The sequence below is a fragment of the Choloepus didactylus genome, chromosome X (assembly GCF_015220235.1).
Source record: "Choloepus didactylus isolate mChoDid1 chromosome X, mChoDid1.pri, whole genome shotgun sequence".
Lineage (NCBI taxonomy): Eukaryota > Metazoa > Chordata > Mammalia > Pilosa > Megalonychidae > Choloepus > Choloepus didactylus.
In genome coordinates this window covers 147810721-147833036 of record NC_051334.1, presented here as the reverse complement: position 1 = coordinate 147833036, position 22316 = coordinate 147810721, and the positions used below count along the sequence as shown (strand labels likewise).

Below are 22316 nucleotides of genomic sequence, written 5' to 3'. Positions count from 1 at the left end.
CTCACTAAACAAGAAAAAAACTACCACCCACAACTAACAGCAGCAACAATCTCTTATGAGGGGTGGGAATCTGATTTGAAGATCGCCATGTTATAATAGTCAAAATGCCCACTTTTCAACACAAAATGGCAAGACACACAAAGAAGCAAGACAATATGGGTCATTTACAGGAAAAAGAAATGAACAGAAACTGTCCCTGAGGAAGCTCAGATTTTGGACATTCTAAACAGAGACTTTAAATCAACTGTCTTCAATATGCTAAGGGATAAAGGAAACCAAGGACAAAGAACTAAAAGAAACCAGGAGAATTATGCCTGAACAAATAGAGAATATCAATAAAGAGATAGAAATTGAAATGAAGGCTTCAGTTAAGGTGCTTAACAACAGATTTGAGCAGAAAGAAGAAATAATTTGTGAACGTGAAGGTAGGTTAATTGAGATTTTACAGTCTGATGAATAGAAAAACAAAAGAGTGAAAAACTTGAACAGAACATAAGAGGACTATGGGACATCACCAAGCATACTAATGCATGAATAATCAGAGACCCAGAAGGAGAGGAGAGAGAAAGTGGCAGAAGGAAAATTTGAGGAAATAGAGACAAAAACCTTCCCAATTTGATGAATGACAAAACTCTACATATCCAAGAAGCTCAACTAATTCCAAGCAGGATAAAATAAAAAAGATCCACACTGAAATATGTTAGAGTAAAATTGTGGAAATGCAAAGACAAGGAGGAGATCTTAAAAGCATCAAGAGAAGCAATTTGTCTTGCACAAGGGATCCTTAATATGATTAAAAGCTGATATCTCCCTAAATTTTTGAGGCAAGAGGCAGTAGGATGACATGTTTAAAGTACTGAAACAAACAAACAAAAACCTATTAAACTAGAATTCTACATCTGGAAAAACTATCCTTCAAAAATAGAGGAGAAATTAAGGCACTGCCAAATAAATAAAAGCCGAGGGATTTCATCACAGTAGACTGGCTCTGCATGAAATGCTAAAGGGAGTCCTCCAAGCTGAATGAAAGGACACTGGACAGTAAATCACATGATATGAAGACATAAAGACCACTGGTAAAGGTAGCATTGTAGGTAAATATAAAAGTCAGGAGAATTGCATACTTGGTTTTTTGCTCCTCTTTATTTATTTTTTATTTTTTCCTTTTTTTTATTTTTTTTTTAATTTTATTGAGATTGCCCACATACATTACAATTATCCAAAGATCCACAGTGTACAATCAATTGCCCCCAGTGCCCTCATACAGCTGTACATCCATCACCACAATTAATTTTGTTCAATTTTTAGAACATTTTCATTACTTCAGACAAGAAATAAAGACAAAGAAGAGAAAAGAAAAAAGAAAAGGAAACTCAAATCTCCCCATATCCCTAACCATCCCCCTCCATTGTTGACTCACAGTATTGGTACAGTACATTTGTTACTGTTTATGAAAGAATGTTGAAATACTACTAACTGTAGTATATAGCTTGAAATAGGCATATATTTTCTCCCTATATGTCCCTCTATTATTAACTTCTATTTGTAGTGTCATACATTTGTTCTGGTTCATGAAAGATATTTCTACTATTTGTACACTTAATCATGGACATTGCCCACCACAGGATTCAGTTTTATACATTCCCATCTTTTAACCTCCAAGTTTCCTTCTGGTGACATACATGACTCTGAGGTTCCACTTTCCACCACATTCACACACCATTCAGCACTGTTGTTCTCACACAGCGTACTACCATCACCTCTGTTCATTTCTAAACATTTAAGGTCATCCTAGTTGAACATTCTGCTCATACTAAGCAACCACTCCCCATTATTTAGCCTTGTTCTATATCTTGGTAACCTATATTTCATGTCTATGAGGTTACATAATATAATTAGTTCCTATCAGCAAGGCCTTGCAATATTTGTCCTTATGTGGCTGGCTTATTTCACTCAGTATATTGCCCTCAAGGCTTCATCAGCAACCCAATTTTTAAGGTGGTTTTGTTCACATGCCATATATTCCATTCTAAGCAAACAATCAATGGCTCCCTGTATAGTCACATATTTATGTGTTCATCACCCTCACCACTATCTATATAAGGACATCTACATTACTTCCAAAAAGCAGAAGGAAGAGGCAAAGAAGGTAGAGAAGCCAAAGAAAAAGAAAAAAGAAAGAGGAAAGAAACCCATGAATAAAGTAGAATAAAGAGTCAGACAACACCACCAATGCCAAGTGTCTCACACCCCTCCCCTATGCCCCCCTCTTATGTGCATTCACCTTGGTATGCTGTCTTTGTTACATTAAAGGAAGCATAATACAATGATTCTGTTAATTAAAGTCTCTAGATTATGTTGATTGTATTTTCCCCCAGTGCCTCCCTATTTTTAACACCTTGCAAAGTTGATATTCATTTGTTCTCCCTCATCAAAAAACATATTTGTACATTTCATCAACATTGTTGAACATTCTAGGTTTCGCTGAGTTACACAGTTCCAGTCTTTATCTTTCCTCTTTCCTTCTGGTGTCCCACATGCTCCTAACTTTCCTCTTTCAACCATATTCATAGTTATCTTTGTTCAGTGTACTTACATTGCTGTGCTACCATCACCCAAAATTGTGTTCCAAACCTCTCACTCCTGTCTTCTCCTATCACTCTGTAGTGGTCTCTTTAGTATTTCCTGCAGGGCAGGTGTCTTGTTCACAGTCTCTCATTATCTGTCTGTCAGAGAATATTTTGAACTCTCCCTCATATTTGAGGGACAGTTTTGCTGGATATAGGATTCTTGGTTTGTGGTTTTTCTCTTTCACTGTCTTAAATGTATCACACCACTTCCTTCTTGCCTCCATGGTTTCTGCTGAGAAATCCAAACATAGTCTTATTCAGCTTCCATTGAATGTGATGGATTGCTTTTCTCTTGCTGCTTTCAGGATTCTCTTTGTCTTTGAAGTTTGATAATCTGATTATTAAGTGTCTTGGTGTAGGCCTATTCAGATGTATTCTGTTTGGAGTATGCTGCACTTCTTGGATCTGTAATTTTATGTGTTTCATAACAGATGGGAAATTTTCCTTGATTATTTCCTCTATTATTGCTTCTGCCCCTTTTCCCTTCTCTTCTCCTTCTGTGACACCAATGGTACATACATTCTTGTATTCTGTTTTGTCCTTAATTTCCTGGATATATTGCTCATATTTTTCCATTCTTTTCTCTATCTGTTCTTTTGTGTGTAGGCTTTCAGGTTTTTTGTTTTCCAGTTCCTGAGTGTTTTCTTCCACCTCTTGAGATCTGCTGTTTTATGTTTCCATTGTGTCTTTCATCTCTTGCATTGTGCCTTTCATTTCCATAGATTCTGCCAGTTGTTTTTTGAGCTTTTTATTTCTGCCTTATGTATGCTCAGTGTTTTCTTTATAGCCTTCATCTCTTTTGCCATATCTTCTCTAAACTTTTTGAATTGATTTAGCATTAGTTTTTAAATTTCCTGTATCTCAGTTGAAGTATAAGTTTGTTCCTTTGACTGGGCCATAACATCATTTTTCTTAGTGTAGGTTGTAGTTTTCTGTTGTCTAGGCATCTGACCTCCTAGGCCACCCCAATAAGGTTTTCCCAGATCAGAACAAGCTCAGGTCACAGAAGGTGGAAATATTCAGTATTCAGTTTCCCTGATGGCGTGTCTTAGAGGATTGACACACCCTGTGCTTTTCTGCCCAGCAGGTGGTGCCTGTCAGCCTGTCACTCCAGGCTGGTGTAAGGGGGTGTGGCTCATGGCTGTCCTCCCCCAGGCTCTGGGGTCTGGTTCTGAATGTAAGGCAGGTAGTAGAGCTGTGCCCCTGTCTTTCCTGTAAGGAAGCTAAGCCCCCTACAAAGAGTTCATTTGCATATAAATAGATTCTTTGGTTCTCTGACTCTGCTATCTCTGCCCTTGTCTGGGTCAGAGTGCTGCAAGTTTAAAGTGGCTGAGGCTTTCTCTGCTGCAAAGCACTGCAAGCTGAAAATTGCTGAGGCTTTTTCCACTGAGCTGCCCAGGTTGAGAGAGAGACAAAGGGACAGAAAGACCCCAGAGTCACCCATCAGACAGGGATAGCACCCAATCCTTTGGGCTCCCCTTCTTGAGACAGATATGTCTCCTGACTCTCCCAAGGTCAGTCATCACCAAAAGCCTCTGTCTGCTTGTTGAGGATTTTCTGTCTGTATTGAGCAATTGACACTCAAACTCCAGTTGGACATCAGCTGAGGTATATTCACTTGTTCAGAGAGTGCTGTTCTCTAGCACCAGGAGGCTTCCATGAGTGAGGGGTTGTCTGCTTGAATCCACAGTTTTTACTTAACAGATTTTATGCTGTGATCTTGGGCATTCCTCCCAATTCAGGTGGGTGTATGATGAGTAGACAGTCACATTTGTCTCCCCATAGTTATTCCAGGTTATTTACTAATTTTTCTGTCATTTATGAATTGTCCCAGGGGGGCTAACTAGCTTCCACTCCTCTCTATGCTGCCATCTTAGCTCCTCCACTTCTCTTTATTTTGTCACATAGGATTTAAAAGAAAAATGCATAAAACAATAATTATAAAGCTATGCTAATGGGCACACAATGTATAAAGGTGTAATTTGTGATAAAAGCATAATGGGAGTAGAGCTTTTGTATATTATTGAAACACAGTTGGTATTGATTGTTATGAAGTTAAGGTATTAACTGTAATCCATGGAATACCAACTAAGGGAAAATAAAAATATACACATAAAAATATATGGGAAGAAAATCAAAATGGTGCACTGGCAAAAACATAATGATAAAAGAAGGCAATAATAGAGGAATTGAGGAACAAAATTTTGTAAAACATATAGAAAAAAGAGCAAAATTGCCTAACTCCTTATTGGTATTTAATTATAATGGAGGAACCTGTCCAACTAATAGGCAGAGATTGACAGATGGATAAAACCATGACCCAAAGAAATAAATACTTTGAAAGTGAAAGAATGGAAAAAAGACATATTATGCAAAAAATAACCAAAGGAGAGCAGGGACAGCTACACTAATGCCAGAAAAATAGGTTTTTATTTAATTTATTTTTTTTATTTTTATTTTTAAGTAGTTTTATTCACACACCATACAATTCATCCTAAGTGCACAATCAATGACTCCTTGTATAATCACTTTGTTATGCATTCACTACCACAATATGAGAACATTCCCATTATCTTAAAAAAAGAATCCCATAGACCTCTCTTATATCTCCCTATTATTGACATTTAGATTGTATGGTGCATTTGTCACAATTAATGATAGAATATTACAATGTTACTATATACCATAGACCTTAGTTTGCATTAATTGTATTTTTCCCATAAATCACCTCATTACTGAAAGTGTGCAAGTGACATACATTTGTTCTAGTTCATGCAAAAGTGTTCCTTCATTTGTACAATTAACCACCATCATCATCCACTTTAGATTTTGCTAATTAATACAGTCCCGGTTTTTATCTTCTAGCTTTCCTTCTGGTGACAAACAACACCAGTCTTCCTCTTTCAACCATACTCACACTCATCTTTGCTAATTATACTTAAAATATTGTGTTACCATCACACAGTATTGTGCTACCCAATTCTGAACCTTTACAATCAACCTTATTAAACATTCTGTAATCATTAGCATTGATTGCCCAATCTCTATCCCCTTTCTGTCTCCTGATAACTTATGCTCTCTAATTTTTAAATTATGTTTTATTGAGATATATTAATATACCCTATAATCATCCACAGTATACAATCAGTTGTTCACAGCACCATCATATAGTTGTGCATTCATCACCAAAATCAATTTTTGAACATTTTCCTTACTCCAAAAAAAAAAATTTAAAATTACAAAATAAAAATAATAAAAATACAAGTAACAAAGAATGCCCAAAATATCCCATACCCAATCTCCCCTATTATTCATTTACTGTTTGCTCCCATTTTTCTACTTGTCTGTCCATACACTGGATAAAGGGAGTGTGTATGCTCTCTAATTATCAAAATTTGCCCATTGTAGTTAGTTCATATTAGTGAGACCATACAGTATTTGCCCTTTTGTTTCTGGCTTATTTTGCTTAACATAATGTCCTCAAGGTTCTTCCACATTGTTGCATTCATCATCACTTCATTCCTTATTATAGCTGCATAATATCCCATCATATGTATATGCCAGAGTTTGTTACCCACTCATCAGTTGATGGACATTTGGGGTGTTCCTTCTATTGGCAATCACAAAAAATGCCACTAAAACATCAGTGTGCAAATGTCTACTCATGTCCCTGCTTTCAGTTCTTCTGAGTATATACGTAATAACAGGATGGCCAGATCATATGGCAATTCTATACTTAGCTTCCTGAGAAACTGCCAAACTGCTTTCCACAGTGAATGCACCACTCAACATTCCCACCAACAGTGAATAAGTATGCCTCTTTCTTCATATCCTCTCCTGCACTTGTAGTTTTCTGTTTTTTTTTTTTTTCATAATAGCCATTCTACTAGGTGTGAAGTGGTATACCATTATAGTTTTGATTTGCATTTCCCTAATAGCTAGTGAAGTTGAGCATATTTCCATATGCTTTTTAGCCATTTTAACTTCCTGTTTGGATAAGTATCTATCCATGTCTTTTGCCCATTTCTAAATTGGGGTGTTTGTCATTTTGTGATAAGTTGTGGGATTTCTTTATATATTCTGGATATTAAACCCTTATCAGATATGTGGTTTCTGAATATTTTCTCCCATTGAGTAGACTACCTTTTTTTCTTTTTTAAAATTCAATTTTATTGATATATATTCAAGCAGCATATAATCCATCTGAAGTGTACAATCACTGGCTCACAGTGTCATCACATAGTTGTGCATTCTTCACCACAGTCTTAGAACATCCTCATTACTCCCCCCACAATAATAAAAATAAAAAATAAAAATAAAAAGAACACCCAAAACATCCCTTGCCCCTTATCCCCCCTATTATTTATATGTATTTTCTTTATTTTATTACCCATCTGCCCATACACTGGATAAAGGGAGTGTCAGTCACAGGGTTCCCACTATCACATGGTCACATGATACAAGCTATATAGTTATACAATCATCACTGAGAATCAAGACTACTGCATTACAGTTCAACATTCTCAGTCATTTCCCTTTAGATATTCTAATACACAAGAAACTAAAAAGGAGTATCTGTATAATGCATAAAAATAACATCCATAATAACCTCTTGACTCTATTTGAAATCTCTTAGCCACTGAAACCTTATTTTGTTACATTTCTTTTCCTCTATTGGTCAAGAAGATATTCTCAATCCCACAATGACAGGGCCAGATTCATCCCTGGGAGTCATGTCCCATGTTGCCAGGGAGGCTTCAAATCCTGATGGTCATGTCCCATATGGGGGGGGTGTTTGTGTGGTAAGTTAATTTGCAGAGTTGGCTTAGAGATAGAGGCCACATGTGAGCAACAGAAAAGGTTCTCTGGGAGTGACTCAGGCATAGTTACAAGTAGGCTTAGCTCTGCCATTGGAGAAATAAGTTTTGTAAGAGCAAGCCTCCAGATTGAGAGCTTGGCTTATTGAACTGAGAGCCCCCACTGCTTAAGAGAATATCAGGAATTCTCCAGGTGAGGAAGTTTAATAATTCTGCATTTTCCCCCAGTCCCTCAAGGGGACTTTGAAAATATTTTTTTTTATTTTCTGCCCCAAATATTCTGGGATTTATTGTGATGTTACATTAGTCTGTACAGCATAAGAACTCATTCCCTATTCTAGGTTCCTTGTAATTACATTGTTTAAATAAAGTGACACAACAGGTTAGATTAGATAGTGTGCTACAGAAAATATATATTTTTTTACCAAACAAACCTCTTTTCCTTTGGTCTCACACAGAAGTTGGAGTTTCAAAATACAATCAGAATCATCCTTTACCCTGTATTTACCTTAGTCCTAACCAAGTCTGTATCATTCATATCTGTAATTGTAGTCTGATCTCTTTCTCAGTTTAACAGCCACTGAAATGGAGTAATGCTGTCTTACAGAGATGCAGAACTCTAACTTGGTGTCTCAGGTGTCACAGAGATATCCAAATTTCCAAAAACTACCAGGTTTTATTCAAAGAACACAACATTACAGATTTTGGAAATAACAGCTAAAACTCAGCAATAGGTGTGACTGCTGTAAGAGCTTACAATCTGGAAACCCTTAAAATAAGCCTTATTGAATATTCTGTACTCTGTAATCACCAATTGCCCAATCTTTGCCCCTGTTCTATCCCCAGATAAACTATGGTCTCAAAGTCAATTCTCAGCATTTGTTCATTATAGTTGGTTTATATTAGTGAGGCATTAAAATATTGGGTCCTTCCTTTTCAGCTTTTTTTCACTCAACATAATGTCCTCAAGGCTCATTCACCTAGTTGAAAGCCTCATGACTTCAGTCTTCTTGCAGCTGCTCAATATTCCATTGTATGTATACACCACAGTTCACTCCTCCATTCATCCATAGATGTACCCGTAGGCCACCTACATCTGTTGTAAATTATTTTTATCAAGAACAGATTTTGGAATTTGTCAAATGACTTTTCCACATCAACCAAGATGATCATGTGATTGTTCCCCTTTGATTTGTTAATGTGGTGTAATACATTAATTGATTTTCTTCTGCTGAACCACCCCTGCATACCTTGGATAAAACCCACTTAGTCATAGCGTATAATTCTTTTAATGTGCTGCTGGATTTGAATTGCAAGTATTTTGTTGAGGATTTCGCATCTATATTCATTAAAAAGATTGCCCTGCAATTTTCTGTTCCTGTAGTATCATTTTTGGTTTTGGCATTAAGATGATGCTGGCTTCATAGATTGAGTTTAGGTAGCATTTCCTCCTCTTCATATCTTGGACTGTTTTGGTAGAATTCATATGTGAAACCATCTGGACTGTTCTTTCTTGGAAGGTTTTTGATGACTGATTCTCTTTATTTTTTATTGTTTTGTTGAGGTCTTCTACTTCTTCTTGAATCAGTGTTGGTGGTTCATGTGTTTCTAGGAAGTTGTCCATTTCATCTAAGTTGTCTTGTTTGTTGGCATACAGTGCCCATAGTATGCGCTTATAATCAGTTTTACTTCTGTGGGGTCACTAGTAATGCCCCATTCTTTTTTCAGATTTTATTTATATGCATCCTCTCTCTTTTTTCTTTGTCAGTCTAGCTAAGCATCCATCAATTGTATTGATTTTCTCAAAGAAACAACTTCTGGTTTTATTGATTCCTTCTACTGTTTTTCTCAATTTCATTTACTTCTGCTCTAATCTTTGTTATTTTTTTCTGTTCACTTTAGGGTTAGTTTGCTGCTATTTTTCTATATTCTTCAGGTGTGCTGTTAAGTCATTGATTTTAGCTCTTTCTTCATTTTTAGTATAGGTATTTAGGACAATAAATTTCCCTCTCAGCACTGCCTTCACTGCTTCCCATAAGTTTTGATATGCTGTGTTCTCATTTTCATTAGCTTCAAGATGTTTACTGATTTATCCCGTAATTTCTTCCTTGACTCACTGTGTTGTTTAGCTTCCATACATTTGTGAATTTTCCAGTCTCCATCTGTTACTGATTTCAAACTTCATTCCATTATGATCATAGAAAGTTGTTTTGCACAATTTCAATTTTTTTTAAATTTATTGCAACTTCCTTTGCGACCCAACATATGGACAATTTTGGAGAATGATCCATGAGCACTTGAGAATAACATGTATCCTGCTGTTGTGGGGTGTAATGTTCTGTAAATGTCTGTTAAATGTAGCTCATTTATCATATTTTCAAGATCTTTGTTTCCTTATTGATCTCATGTCTGGATATTATATCTATTGATGAGAGTGGTGTACTGAAGTCTCCAACTATTATTTTAGAGATGTCTATTTCTCCCTTCAGTGTTGCCAGTGTTTGGCTCATGTAGTTTAAGGCAATAAGCTAAGTGCATAAATATTTATGAGTGTTGTTTCTTCTTGATGGATTCCCTTTTTTATTAATACATAGTGTCCTTTTTGTTCTTTTAACCACTTTACATTTAAAGACTATTTTATCTGATATTGTTATAGCTACCCCTGCTATTTTTCTGGTTGTTGTTTACACAGAATATCTTATTCCAAACTTTCACTATAAACCAATTTGTGTCCTTGGTCTAAAATGAGTCTCTTGTAGACAGCATTTAGATGGATCCAGGTTTTTTATCCATTCTGCCAGTCTATGTCTTTTGAATGGGGAGTTTAATCCATTGACATTCAATGTTATTACTGTAAAGGCAGTATTTTCTTCGACCATTTTGTTTGGATTTTATATGCCATATCTTATTTTTACTCTCCTTTACCATTTTAGTTACCCTTGCTGATATTCTTCATTTCTATTCTATCTCCCAAGCCTCTCTCTCTTGTCTTTTCTTATCCTGCATTACACCCTTAAGTATTTCTTGTAGACCAGGTCACTAGTTAACAAAATCTCAGATTATGTTGAGTCTGCTAATATCTTTCACACACTCTCATATTTCTAAGGGCTGTTTTGCTGGATATAGTATTCTTGGTTAACAGTTTATCTCCTTCAGTATTCTAAATATATTGTACCACAGGCTTCATACCACCATGGTTTATGTTGAGAAAGCCAAACATAGTCTTATTGAAATTCCAGTGTATATGATGGATTAATTTTCTTTTGCTGCTTTAAGAATTCTCTCTTTGCTTTGGCATTTGACAACATGGTTATTTACTGTCTCAGAGTAGGTCTATTCAGATATATTCTGTTTGGGGTACATTGTATTTCTTGGACCAGCAACTTGATGTCTTTCATAAGAGTTGGGAGAATTGGGGACAAATTCCTCAATTATTCCTTCTGCCCCCTTTCCCCTGTCTTCTCTTCCTGGGATACCAATGATACATATATTCATGAATTTCCTGCTGTCATTCAATTCCCTGAGACCCTGCTCAAATTTTTCCACTCTTTTCCTATCTGTTCTATTGTGTGTAAGTTTTCAGATGTCTTATCCTCTAGTTTACTGATCCTTTCTTCTGCCTCTTCAAAACTGCTGTTTTGTAGCTCCATTGCAATTTTATCTCTTCTGTTGTGCCTTTCATTCCCATAAGTTCTGTTATAATTTTTGCATGTTTCTGAATTCTACTTTATGCTCACCCAGTGTCTACTTTATATCCTTCATCTCTTTTGCCATATTTTCCTCCATCTCATTGAATTGATTTAGAAGATTTGTTTGAACATCCTTAATTTGTTGTTTCAACTCATGTGTCTCATCTGAAATTTTAAATTGTTCCTTCTGGTACATATCTGTATTAGTTAGGGTTCTCCTTGGAAACAGAATCAATGAGAGATGTCTCTGATTATCAAATTGTAAAAGTGACTCACGCAACTGCGGGAGCGCACGAGTCCAAATTCTGCAGAGCCGTCAACAAGCTGTCAACTCCAAGGAAGATGTCCGATGAACTCCTCAGGAAATGAACTGACAACTTTGATGAACTCCTCAGGAAACGAACCGACAACTTTGATGAACTCTTCAGGAAATGAACCGACAACTTTGACGAACTCCTCAGGAAATGAACTGGCAACTTCAACAAGCTCCCCAGGAAATGCTTCACTGAGCAGCTGAAGAAAGAAGTGAAGGTTCTCTAACCGTCCGGCTTATAAGCCTCCAACTGATCACCTGGACCAAATCCAGCCAATTGCATTCTCTCACTGTGGAAGCACGCCCCTTGATGAGTCATCAGTCAGCTGCAGTCAATTGACTGATGATGCGACAAACCAGCCCACTGGATTATTAACCAGCCTCAAATATCCTCACAGCAATCGTCAGGCCAGTGCCACCTAGACAAGTTGACACATGAACCCAACCATCACAGTCCACCCCTTGTCAACTTGGCAGTTGTACACATCACCTAAAACCATACCTTCAAAATGAACGTTACAGCTTATGCCTTATGATAAGGGGATAAGACAGAGAAGAAAGCAAAAATATTTTCTTTACAGACAAATACAAACATAATCATAACATAATGAGGAGGAAATATTCATGTCATCATAGTACTCATTTCTGTAACTGGTCACATGGCCGTAGTTCATATTTATCACGACCTTCTTCCACTACCCATTCCATGTTCCCTTTAACCTCAGCAAGCACTTCAGCTGGCATAAGAAGCCCAAAGTGGCAAAAGAAGCCCAAAGTGGCCAGGTGGCAGTCTTAACTTCCAGTTCAATGGGATTATTGTTGTGTTTCCTGGTGGAAGCACTCCTCCTTTTGGAACCAAGACTTGTAGACTAGCAGAGCTTAAACTTGCAGGGACAGGAAGCAAAAATTTCCCTAGTGGATCACTAGGAGTGATAGTGAGTGGTGCTACTCCTGTTTCCACCCCTTGATTCCTGGACCCCTGAATTCTGGCTATGGGAGAAACAGCACCATAGAGTGGACGCTGATTCAGAGCATACACAGCCTCCTGGAGAACACTGCCCCAACCCTGCAAGGTATTGCCACCTAGTTGGCGCCGTAATTGAGTCTTCAATAGGCCATTCCACCATTCTATCAACCCAGCTGCTTCTGGATGATGGGGAACATGGTAAGACCACAGAATTCCATGAGCATGTGCCCATCCCCTCACTTCATTTTCTGTGAAGTGGGTTTCTTGGTCCGAAGCAATGCTGTGTGGAATACCATGACGGTGGATGAGGCATTCTGTAAGTCCACGTATCGTAGTTTTGGCAGAAGCATGTCGTGCAGGGAAGGCAAACCCATATCCGGAGTATGTGTCTATTCCAGTAAGAACAAATCGCTGCCCTTTCCATGATGGAAGTGGTCCGATGTAATCAACCTGCCACCAGGTAGCAGGCTGATCACCCCGAGGAATGGTGCCATATCGGGGACTGAGTGTGGGTCTCTGCTGCTGGCAAATTGGACACTCAGCAGTGGCTGTGGCCAGGTCAGCCTTGGTGAGTGGAAGTCCATGTTGCTGAGCCCATGCATAACCTCCATCCCTACCACCATGACCACTTTATTCATGAGCCCATTGGGCAATGACAGGAGTTGCTGGGAAAGAGGCTGATTGGTATCCACCAAATGGGTCATTTTATCCACTTGGTTATTAAAACCTTCTTCTGCTGAAGTCACCCTCTGGTGAGCATTCACATGGGACACAAATATCTTCATGTTGTTTGCCCACTCAGAAAGGTCTATGCACATATCCCTTCCCCAGACTTCTTTGTCACCAATCTTCCAACCATGTTCCTTCCAAGTCCCTGACCATCCAGCCAAACCATTAGCAACAGCCCAGGAATCAGTATACAGACGCACCTCTGGCCAGTTCTCCTTCCAAGCAAAGTGAACAACCAGGTGTACTGCTCGAAGTTCTGCCCACTGGGAGGATTCCCCCTCACCACTGTCCTTCAGGGATATCCCAGAAAGGGGCCGCAGTGCTGCAGCTGTCCACTTTCGGGTGGTGCCTGCATATCATGCAGAACCATCTGTAAACCAGGCCCGAGTCTTCTCTTCCTCAGTCAACTGACTGTAAGGAACTCCCCAAGATGCCATAGCTGTGGGCTGGGAAAGAGAAGGTAAGGTGGAAGGAGTGGGGGCCATGGGCATTTGGGCCACTTCCTCATGTAACTTACTTGTACCTTCAGGACCTGCTCGAGCTCTATCTCGTATATACCATTTCCATTTTATGATGGAGTGCTGCTGTGCACGCCGAACTTTATGGCTTGGTGGGTCAGATAACACCCAGCTCATGTCAGATAACACCCCACTCCTGGCACCAAAATCTGTATAGTTTGCTAATGCTGCAGAGTGCAAAACACCAGAGATGGATAGGCTTTTATAAAACGGGGGTTTATTTCACTACACAGTTACAGTCTTAAGGCCACAAAGCATCCAAAGTAACACCTCAGCAATCGGGTACCTTCACCAGAGGATGGCCAATGGCGTCCGGAAAACCTCTGTTAGCTGGGAAGGCAGCTAGCGTCTGCTCCAAAGCTCCGGCCTCAAAACGGCTTTCTTCCAGGACGTTCCTCTCTAGCAAGCTTGCTCCTCTTCAAAACATCACTCCCAGCTGCACTCCGTTCCCACTCTTTGAGTCAGCTCATTTATATAGCTCCACTGATCAAGGCCCACCCTGAATGGGTGGGGCCATGCCTCCATGGGAACATCTCATCAGAATCATCTCCCACAGCTGGGTGGGGCACATTCCAAGCAAATCCAGCCAGCACCAAAACGCCTGCCACACAAAACTACAAATATAATGGCATTTGGGGGACACAATACATTCAAACTGGCACATTCCACCCCCTGGACCCCAAAATGACATCATCTTTCCAAATGCAAAATACATTCATTCCACAACATCATCACAGAAACTTACATCATCTCAGTAACAACAGTCAAGTACAAAATCCCATCAAAATCAATTTAGGCGTGGTCAGTCCCAAGGCACAATCTTTCCTTATCTGTGGATCTGTGAACTTAGAACAAGTTATGTGCTCCCAATATACAAAGGACAGACATTCATAGGATAAACATTTCCATTGCCATAAGGAGAAAGAGTAAGGAAAACAGGGTTAACAGGAGCAAAACAGTTCCTAAAACCCACAGGACAAACTCCATTAGATTTCAAAGTCTGAGAGTCATTTACAGAACAACGTTGCATTTTCATCTCTTAAAACAGGATTAATCTCTCCAGACAAAAGAGTGAGGGCTGCTTCCTCAGGGGAGGTGATTACAAGATTAGCAGGCATTGAAGGGTTAATCTCCTTAGGTGTGGGTTGGGTGGCAGGCTCCTTAGGGCAGACTGGAGGCAGAGAAGCTGTTTCCCCAGAACAGCCCTCTACAGGTAAATCTAACAATGACCCAGCAGAATCCAGGGTTCCAATGTCCTCACTGTCATTATTATCAATCCATATGTCCCCATCCCAAGTTTCTGGATCCCATTCTTTTCCAATCAATGCCTTTACTTTAACAGCAGACACCCTGAGAGGTTGAGATTTTAGTTTACGCTGTAAATGTGCTACTCGCACAATAAGAGACTGCGTCTGATTTTCAGAAACCTCCAGTCTGCGGGCACAGGAAATAAGATTTTCTTTCAGGGCACAGATGGAACCCTTTACATCTGTCATACAGCATTCAAGTTTTGAATTTGAAGCCTTTAGCTCATCCCTTTCTCTTACAACTGTATCCAAAGTATCTAAGAGCAGCCAGCCAACATCATTATACCTCTTAATACTGCAAAACTCTGTGAACGTGTCGAAAACACTGTCACCCAGAGCCTCGCTTCGTACTAGAGCACAATTAGGAGAATCAAATGGTGCTATTTTGTGTATTTCCTTTGCCAACTCCTGCCATGGACTGTTAGTACCCTCTTGATTATTGGAAATAGAGTCATTAGTGCCTCTGAATCTAATCAGAGTAGAAAACAAATTGTAAAAGCCCATTTTAAGATTCCATTTCTCAAGAACCACTCTCGGTACCAAGTTGTATTAGTTAGGGTTCTCCTTGGAAACAGAATCAATGAGAGATGTCTCTGATTATCAAATTGTAAAAGTGACTCACGCAACTGCGGGAGCGCACGAGTCCAAATTCTGCAGAGCCGTCAACAAGCTGTCAACTCCAAGGAAGAGGTCCGATGAACTCCTCGGGAAACGAACCGACAACTTTGATGAACTCCTCAGGAAATGAACCGGCAACTTTGACGAACTCCTCAGGAAACGAACCAACAACTTTGACGAAGTCCTCAGGAAACGAACTGGCAACTTCAACAAGCTCCCCAGGAAATGCTTCACTGAGCAGCTGAAGAAAGAAGTGAAGGTTCTCTAACCGTCCGGCTTATAAGCCTCCAACTGATCACCCAGACCAAATCCAGCCAATTGCATTCTCTCACTGTGGAAGCACGCCCCTTGATGAGTCATCAGTCAGCTGCAGTCAATTGACTGATGATCCGACAAACCAGCCCGTTGGATTATTAACCAGCCTCAAATATCCTCACAGCAATCGTCAGGCCAGTGCCACCTAGCCAAGTTGACACATGAACCCAACCATCACAATATCTTTATATATCTTACTATGATTTTTGATGTATTGCTAGTATATAGGCATCTGATTTTCTTGATTACCTTATTCTCAGTTTCTTGTCCCTTTCTAGTCTAGGGTTATCTTTTTGATTGGCTTTCACCCTTCTTGACACTTTGTTCAACTTATTCTAGACCTCTAGCCTAGCTTGTGTTTAACTGATTAGAATTTTTTCAGCTTATTTATCTGATGCTTGCCTTGTATATATCGAATGATTTTTTAGATTGCCCTATTTGTGCAGTTGTTTTGCTCCCCCAGGAAAACTTTTCTCTTCCCTCTTCCTCCTCAAGGAATGTTGATATGTTTTGTTTGTTTTTTATTTGCTTCTGTATATTTTTAAGATTCCATTCATTATCTTATCAACTTTTACCTGGAGGTCTGATTCTGGGAAGAGGGCCTCCCCAGAGAGGACCCACCCTAGTCAATTTTTCCCAGACAAGACAGGACTCATAAAGGTGGTATAGATCAGTTTCAAGGTTCCCTGGGATGAGACTCAGCAGGATGCCAGTCTTTCCTGTGAAGCCTCATGATTCTTTGATTTTCTTGTCTTGCCTAAAGATAGTGCTTTTCACCCTGCTGCTCCCTACAGACCTAAGGTTGTACTGTGCCTTTAATTAGCAGCCAACCCCACCCCTTTTGGGGTCATGGTTGAGATGGGGTCTTAGAGAAAGCCATTTGAAATTGCTTCGGTTTACTGAACCCCTGTGACCTGAATTCTCTAAATAACAGCCACCACCTGTTCTGGGCCTTGCCTCTCCCTTTTAATGATGAGGAGCTGCTCATCAGCACCCTGTTCCCAACAGCCAGAAAAGTTACAGGGATTCTCAGGCAACCCCACTTCTACCCATGCTGCTGCTTGGTTGAGACAAAAGCTTGATGCCACTTTTTGAAGATTGAAACTGTTGTTGATATCCTAGCCCCTGGGATCTAAATTCTCTAAATGACAGCCAACATTTGTGGTGGGGCCCTGCCTCCCCTTTGCTTGGGGTAATGCTGCCTTCAGTGACCTGTCTCTGACACCTGAGGAGCTACTCTGCCTCTCATTTAACTCTGCTTCTGCCCCTGCCTGAGGCAGGACTGAAAACAGAGTTACAGCTGCTTTCTTTAATGGATTGCTTAAGAAATATATCTGTTCTCAGAGCTAGACTCTAGAACCCCAGGCTCACCAATCAAGAGCCAGATTTGGTGCCCTGCTTTGTCTTCCCTTTTTGGGGGGCAGAGACATCCTTCAGCAAACTGAGCTTAGAAACCATCAGAAGCCTCTGTCTCTCCATTGGCCTTGCTTCATCCCCTACTAGAAGCAAGGCTGAAATGGAACTTCTGGTTTCTTTCTTCTTTGGTTGTGTTGTACATTTATCTGTGCTTGGAGCTTTTCTACAGCACTTCAAATTCATTAATCAAAAATATCAATTGGTGCCTGGCTGATTAATCACATCTCTTCACATGATTTATCAGTCTCATTCTTCCACTCATTCCTGGCTGGTGTGTGATGTGCATCTGGTCTCTTAAGCCCCATAAACAGTTGTTTCAGATAGTTCCTGCCTATTTACTAACTTCCCTGGCTAGTGGACTAAATTCTTTCCATAATCGGCTTTATGCAAAAAATGTTTACAAGTGACAAAGAAGGACATCATATATTGATAATACAAGAAGATACAAAAATTGTACACACATATACATCTAACAAGATCCCCAAATATCTGAAGCAAAAGCTGACATAACTGGAGAGAAATGGACAGTCCTGCAAATATAGTTGGAGACTACAATTCTTCACACTCAATAATGAATATGAGTATGAATATACAGAAGATCATTAAAGAAATAGAGAACATGAACAACTCTGTAAACCACCTAGGCTTTACAGATATAGGGAACACTCCAACAACAACAACAGCAAAAAAAAAACAGAAGAATACAAACTCTTCTGAAGTTCAAATGGAATATTCTCCAGGTTAGAAGCTATGTTATCTCACAAAACAAACCACAAAAATAGGAATATATTATTTGTTTTAATAAATGTAAAAAGATTGAAATCATACAAACTACCATTTATAACCTCATTGGAATTAAACCAGACATCAATATCAAAAAGAAAACTGGGAAATCACCTATATGGAAATTAATGCACTTTTAAACAACAAATGGGTCAAAGAATAAATTAAAAGGGAAATTAGAAAATACTTTTTGATGAATTAATATGAATACACAAGCTACAAAACCTATGGTATGGAGCCACAACAGAACTGAGAAAGAAATTTATATCTATAAATGCTTGCCATAAAAAAAGAAGAAAGATCCCAAATCCTTAACTGTCTTGACAGCATAAAGGACTGGAAAAAGACCAAACTAAGCCCAAAGATATCAGAAGGAAGGAAATATCAAAGATCCAAATGGAAAGAGACCAAGTAGATAACAGAAAAACAATAGAAAGATTCAATGAAATAAAAAAATGGTTCTTTGAAAAGATCAACAAAACTGACAAAACTTCAGCTAGAGTGACCAAGAAAAAAATAATAAAATTATTAAATCAGAAATAAATGTGGAGACATTGGTACAGTACTTATAGAAATACAAATATTTTAAGGGACTATTATGAATAATTGTGCACCCAAAATTTCAAAACTAATTGAAATGGACAAATTTTTAGAAACAAATTACCAAAATTGAATGAAGGAATACATAATCTGAATAGACCTATAACATGTAAGGAGATTGAATCAGTAATCAAAAATGTCCCAACAAATATAGTCTCAGGACCAAATGGCAGACTGGTGAATTCTATCAAACATTTAAAGAAGAATTAACACCAATCCTTCCAAAATTCTTACAAAAAAATAGAAGAGAAGTGAATACTTACTAACACATTCTATGAGTCCAACATTATCCTGATACAAAAGCCAGAAAAAAGACATCAAAGGAAAGAAAACTATAGACCCAAATACCTTAGGAATATAGAAGCACTATCTAGGAAAATTCTAAAAGTAAATGAAAACAATTCTGATTGATAATACCATTAAAAACAATAGAAGAGGCAGGGCAAGGTGGTGGCATAGGGAAGTTTGGTAATTAGTTTGTTCTCTAGGGAATCTAGTAAGTAGCCAGGAAATGCATGGAAAAACTGGGAGACTTCTGTGATGTGATACACCAGCTGGAACAGGTGGAAGGGCTGAAATCACAACACAGACATTTAAGAAAAGTGTTCCAAGCTGTGGAGGCTGGCGTACCTCCCCCACTGGCACAACAGGCTGTTTTGTAGTCACTGCCAAATGGGAAAAAGAAGCAATATAGTAGGAGCAAGGGAAGGAAAGCTCAACCAAGCTCCAACTGAGGATTTGATTAACAAATTCAGACTTGTGAATACAAGCTATGAGCACAGATGAATATACAAAGCAAGTTCAAAAGAAACCCAGGGAATTCTCCCTGACAGAAAAGAGGTGAACTGTTAAAAAACAAAACAAAACAAAACAAAACAAAAAAAACCATGGGCTTTTAGAGTTGACTGAGCTCAAAATACTGTAAAAGTGTTGTGCCCTGAGAAAAGGGGAACATAGGGCCAGCTCTTGATTATCAAAGCAGGGGGCTGGAGACCAGCTCTGAAAATGATTTTTTTTTTTTTTTTTTTACTTTTTAGCAGCTCATTAAAGAAAATGGCAGGCAGTTTCAGTTGTCAGCAATGCCCCAGGAAAGGGGGGAGTTAAGGTGTGTATGAGAGACAAATCAACCAGTCAGATGAAAGAAATAATTCCCTCATGGGTGCATATTCCCCCCAAAATGGGAGGGGGCGCAGGACTCAGCACAAGTGGTGGTTCACACTCAGAGAATTCAGACCCCAGGCACTGGAAAGCAGAAGCCATTTAAGCCCACCTTCTGCCTCAGCCTCTGCTTCAACCATGCCACTGTTTGGGACACTCTTTCAGAGACTTAAAGGCATTGTACCACTTTATGCTGGTTGGAAGTTGCAGGCTGACAAGTGCCACATGCTGGGCAGGATAGGAAAATCACAAAATCAAGAGGCTTCATAGGAAAGACTGACACCCTGTTGGATCTCATCCCCAGGTAATCTTATACTGATTACATCCTCTTCTTGGGTCTTGGGACTGTACTGTCTGGGAAAAACTGATTGGGGTTGATTCTGTCTGGGGAGACCCTCCTTAAAAAATCATCCATATAGTCAGGACAAGAAAAAGAGCTGGAAATTTCTAATCAGTTAAACAGAAGCTATGGAGAGCTCTAGAGTAAGTTCAACTCACTGTCAAAAGAGTGTGAACGAAGACAACTGACAAAAAAACCCCAGGTTAAAGAGAGAAATCAACATCCAGAATAAACTAACCAAGGAAATCAGATGCCTAGACACCAGTAAAAAATCATGATTCATACTAGGAAGCATGGAGATATGGCCAGTTAAAGGAACAAACTAACACTTCAAATGAGATATGGGAGTGGAAACAACTAATTAAAGATGTTCAAACAAATCTTGTAAATCAAATCAGCAAGTTATAGGAAAATGTGACAAAAATGATGCAGTATACAAAGAAGACACTCCACAATATTAGAGAAGAACTTGAAAACTTTAAAAAAATGGCATAACTTATGGGAATGAAAGACACAATTGAAGAGACAAAAAAAAAAAAAAAAACAATGGAGGTATTCAACAACAGATTTGAATAGGTCAAAGAAAGGATTAGTGAACCAGAGGACTCAAAATCTAAAATCCTACACAGAAAAGAAAAAAAAAATGGAAAAGAATGGAAAAAATTTGAGCATGTTATCAGGGAATTGAATGAAAAGAATGAAGCACATGAATATATGTTTTATGGGGGTCCCAGAAGGTGAAGAAAAGAGATATGGGCAGAAAGAATAATAGAGGAAATAATAAGTGGAAATTTCCCTACTCTTATGAAAGACTTAAAATTACAGATCCAAGAAATGCAGCTTGCCACAGAGAGAACAGATATGAATAGACCTACTCCAAGACACATACTAATCAGATTGTGAAATGTCAAAGAAAAAGAGAATTCTGAAAGTAGGAAGAGAAACGTGATCCATCATATTCAAGGGAAGTGCAGTAAGATTAAGTGTGGATTTATCAGCAGAAACCGTGGAGGCAAGAAAGCAGTGGTATGATATATTTAGGATACTGATAGAGAAAAACTGCCAACCAAGAATTCTATATCCATCAAAAATGTCCTTCAAAAATGAGGGGGAGCCTTTGCTTGAGCCAGCAACAAGGCAGATCAGCTCACACAGCTGCAGGATGCAGTAAATTTGCTTGCAGATCAGTTTTGTAATGCCATTGGAGTGTTGCAGCAGTGTAGTCCTCCTGCCTCTTTTAGTAATATTCAGACAGCAATTAACAAAGATCAGCCAGCTAATCCTACAAAAGAGTATGCCCAGCTTTTTGCAGCACTGATTGCATGAGCAGCGAAAAATATTGATGTTTTGATAGATTCCTTACCCAGTGAAGAATCTACAGCTGCTTTACAGTGTATAAGCTAGAAGAAGAAAACCATGAAGCTGCTACATGTCTGGAAGATGTGGTTTATCAAGGGGTTATGCTTCTGGAAAAGATACAAAGTGCACTTGCTGATATTGCACAATCACAGCTGAAAACAAGAAGTGGTACCCATAGCTGATCTCTTCCAGACTCATAGTACCATTGAATACAATATGTCTGAGAAAAAAGAAACTGTTTAAATGGAACTAATAATTTCACATCAAATTCAGATGTAAGCCTTACCAACATCTTGTAAGCCTTACAGAAACATTAAGCACTATGATGTGTTACCTTTTTAACTATCTTAATAGTGTTATTTTCACTCTTGATAATAAGCTTGTAAAACTGTGATTGAACCAGTTTTAAACCATCATTATATCATCATTTTTTATTTGAATGAAGTTATTGAGGCATTTATTGCATTCATGGTCATAATATAATTAAACAGATGTATGATAAAATCCTATTGTGACATAATTTCTATTTTATTTGTCATATTTCTACAGTCCTTTTACAAATCAAAACATCCTCAAGCCAGAGGAGTGGTGGTAAGTGCAGACATATGGGCATTTCAATTTAGGTTGGTGTCCTTCTGTCTCATTAGAGGTGGTATTGTGTAAATTTGGAGCTTTGAGTGGGAAAAATTTCTGAAACTGTTGCTTTTAAGAAGCTGAAAGGATTAGTGTGTCTGGAGGGATCAAGAGATTTGGTCAC

At 38.7% G+C, this 22316-nt stretch overlaps 1 pseudogene; it reads left to right on the top strand.

The window, feature by feature from the left end:
* Nucleotides 1-310: 310 nt before the first annotated feature.
* On the top strand, nucleotides 311-21759 carry LOC119522388 (annotated as a pseudogene).
* The last annotated feature ends 557 nt before the right edge of the window (nucleotides 21760-22316 follow it).